Genomic DNA, 3,549 nt, shown 5'->3' with positions numbered 1-3,549 from the left:
TAAGAATCCACCTGCCAATGCAGGGGACATGGGTTCAATCCCTGGTTCAGGGATATCACACATGCTGAGGAGCAACTAAGCCTGTGTGCCACAACTACTGAGCCTGAGCTCTAGAGCCAACGAGCCACAACTACTGAGCCCGTGTGCCACAGCTACAGAAGCCCATGAGCCTAGAGCCCATGCTGCACAATAAGAGAAGCCAATGCAATGAGAAGCCTGCCCACTGAAACGAAGAGTAGCCCCCCATTCGCCGTAATTGGAGAAAGCCCACGCAGCAATGAAGACCCAACGCAGACAATAAATAAATAAATGTATTTTTTGAAAATGTGCATTAACATTTGTTAAATCTCAGTGTAGGGGGTACCTAGATTATTTGTTACATTATTTTCTGTACTTCTGTATATTTGAAATATGCTAGAATTTAAAATAATTTTTAAAGGAAAAATACTTGGACTTAATTTCATAACAAAAATTTTGATTTTAAAAGTCTGAAACTTTAACAAAATAGGACTTGCCCAACATGTCTTGGGGCAACCTTAAAATGTCCCCCTTTTTTTTGCCAAGCAAAAGAAGACATAAAATTGTAGAAAACAATGAAACCATGTACCCCGGAAATATTCAAAATGGTTTATGGCTGGGGGCAAAGGAAGAAAACTGAAGCCACGCCAATGTCAAAAGTCACAATTCCCTTTAGAATCACCGATCTTTCTTCTAACATCACAGATTCTTAAACTGTCTCCTACACCACTTTCTTTCTACAGGCAAACAACTGGATGAAACCGCTAATGCCTCTCATTTTAACCAGCTCTTCCATTACCATTCTTTTCTTTCATACACTGGTGGCACTGAAGACATATTCCAATTTTTCTGATCCCCTTTTGGAGACTTGGCAAGCCCTTCCCATTTTCTGAATGGTAAAAACAATGTCTTCGTCCAGGAAAACTTTGCATGAATGGCACATTTGGGTTCTCTGGGCGCAGACGGAGCACCTGAGCTCAGTGACACGCCTGGTTGGGCTACTTTGCGGAAGACGGCCCACGCATTGCCGTGACTTGTCGCTCTCAGCATCAGCGGGCATTGGGCTGTGCCAGCAGTTCTGAAAAGGGACTTGTCTACTGCTGTGAAAGTCGGTGCCTTTCACAGAGGCTGGTCCTGACAGCAGCCTTTTCAAGAGAATTTGACTAGAAAAGAGATCAGATCCATTACACGTAGTCCATGACTTTCCAAAGAAGAAAGCTTAAAGTATGTGATTGAACGTCATGCATACGTTGTATGTGTGCTCCATAGAGAGAGAGAGACAGGGAGACCGAGAAAGAGAAAAGAAGAAAGCCTTCTCAGAACAATTTAACTGGGAGGTCTTCATTCCTAGTTTTGTTTCATCAGGTGTTTCCGACCATGAGACTAAAGATAAATCTTTTTTGATCCAAGGTCCTACATAGAGCATTATGGATGCCCCTAAAAGAAACCCCATCAACTCCTATAGCTCAGCTGTCATGTCAGGAAGTGAAGATAGAAAGCAAACAACAACGCAAACTTTCCAGTGAAGAGGAAGGACTTCCTGTGGTTTGAAGCTCAAAGTCTTGTTCGTTTCTCTGCAAGCAGAAACCTTCAGTACCCCAAAACACCATAAATTCTTTCGCATGTTACATCTGCTTAAATGAGTCTAAAATTAAAACATGACCTCATCATCCTTTTTGGCCCACAGAAAGCTTCAGTGATGTACACCTCACCCAAGACGGTTCCAATGATTCACAGTGGTGATGAGGAGGCATGAATTCAACTCAGTCTTGGAGTATGCACTTTAGCCTGTATTTAGCCAATATTTTCAGAGCTTTTTGCCATTGAAAAAATTGAAATTAAATGGATGACATAACATGAAATTAAATGGATGAAATAACATTTATTCAAATCAAAAGCAGACTTTCACCAGAATTCACTATTGAGTAAAGCTGAGATTGATTTTTATTTTGTAGACATGAATTTAATTTAAATTAATGAAGATAACATTTTACATAATAACATTTATAGCAGTTATTGATTGCTTACTACAAGCTAGGCACCGTGCTATTACTTCATGTACAATGTCTAACTTAACCCTTTAAACAGTCCTATGAGGGAAGCATCATTATTACGTCTCTTTCACAGATCAGAGAATTGAGACGTTAGAGATTAAATAACTTATCCAGTGTCACACAGCTAGTACATGATAAAACCAAATATTTCAGCACATATCTGTCTGATTCCAGAGCCCATCCTCATATGTCAAAGGAATTAATTTTCAACGCAATAAAATAAACAACTTGACCAGCTCAGTTTCTGTGCATTTTCCTGTGAAAGATTTCTTTTGATTTTATCAAAATGTCAGGGCTTCATAGTCGGTGAATCACAGGGCTAAGAACAATCGGACCAGACAAACCGGGTAATGTGGGCTCCCTGCCACAGCCCCTCCCCTCTCTGTCTTTGCATCCTTATGTCTGGCTCACAGCAGGTATAAATATTTGTCAAGTGGCACACAGGATGGCTGTTCTAGGGTTGCCCTTGGAAGTTAGCTGACTGTCTCCCAGGGCTTTACTTGAGAGGCAGGGACAGTCTGCGGGGGGTGGGAGGGAGTATTCCTTGGTGTTTGTGCCATAGCCAGCCTTTCATCCTTAACTTTGCAGATTCAGAACTCCGATTTTTATCAGCATTTAAAGAGCTTATTAATGTCTCAGTGACACACAGTCACATTAACGTAGCCCACCTACCCGGGCTACATTTGTCTAAGAGCCAAATAACTCAATTTATAATGAAAAATATGAAGGTCAGAAACCCAGGAATGTTAAAGTCATCGTGAACAGCGTGTACTCTCCAAGAAGGCAGACCTGCATGGGAGTAAAAGCAGGACTGTAAGCCTACTTGGTAAATATGGAAAATGAACGGAGGGGTTAATTAGAGGAATCCAGTGTTTACTGGCCTCTGCTAAGAGAGCTTGAGACATTTATCTCCACGAACAAGGAGAGTTCTGCCAAACTGAACAGAACAGAATGGCTCTCCCCAGGACCTTTGCATTCCGACTCTTGTTTGCTAAGGAAGGCTGCTAACTCGGCTACGGAGGGACCCATTCTTCCTTTGCATATGCTAATGACTTTAATCTGGTTATGGTCCTGTTTCATTGGTCAGACCTCTTTCAGGTGAATTTGCGTGTCGCTGCAAAATCCATTTGTTGAATTTTTTTCAAGTTTAATTCCCCCAAGGCAATTTTATTGGTGGGCATTCTAATAGATCTTCCAATAGAAATTGCTCCTCCTAATTTTAAAGTCAATATATAAATTGTATGAAGAAGAGGATGATAGTCACCCATTCAATGAACATTTGGGGGTTACACCTACTATGCGTCAGGCTTGTTCCATGCAAGTTACTGTTTAAGCAATGGAGTACAAAGGCAAATGGCACCTCCTGGCTTCAAGGAGCCTGCAGGTGTGTGAACACACATGTAAGCAAAAACAGGTACCATAAAAGTCTATCTGAACAGAAAGGCTTGTAAACAGAAAGATGGTGTTTAGTTCTAAA

The sequence above is a fragment of the Hippopotamus amphibius genome, chromosome 7 (genome assembly GCF_030028045.1).
Source record: "Hippopotamus amphibius kiboko isolate mHipAmp2 chromosome 7, mHipAmp2.hap2, whole genome shotgun sequence".
NCBI classification, from domain to species: domain Eukaryota; kingdom Metazoa; phylum Chordata; class Mammalia; order Artiodactyla; family Hippopotamidae; genus Hippopotamus; species Hippopotamus amphibius.
The sequence above is the reverse complement of the archived record's forward strand: the minus strand, read 5'-3'. Positions refer to the sequence as shown.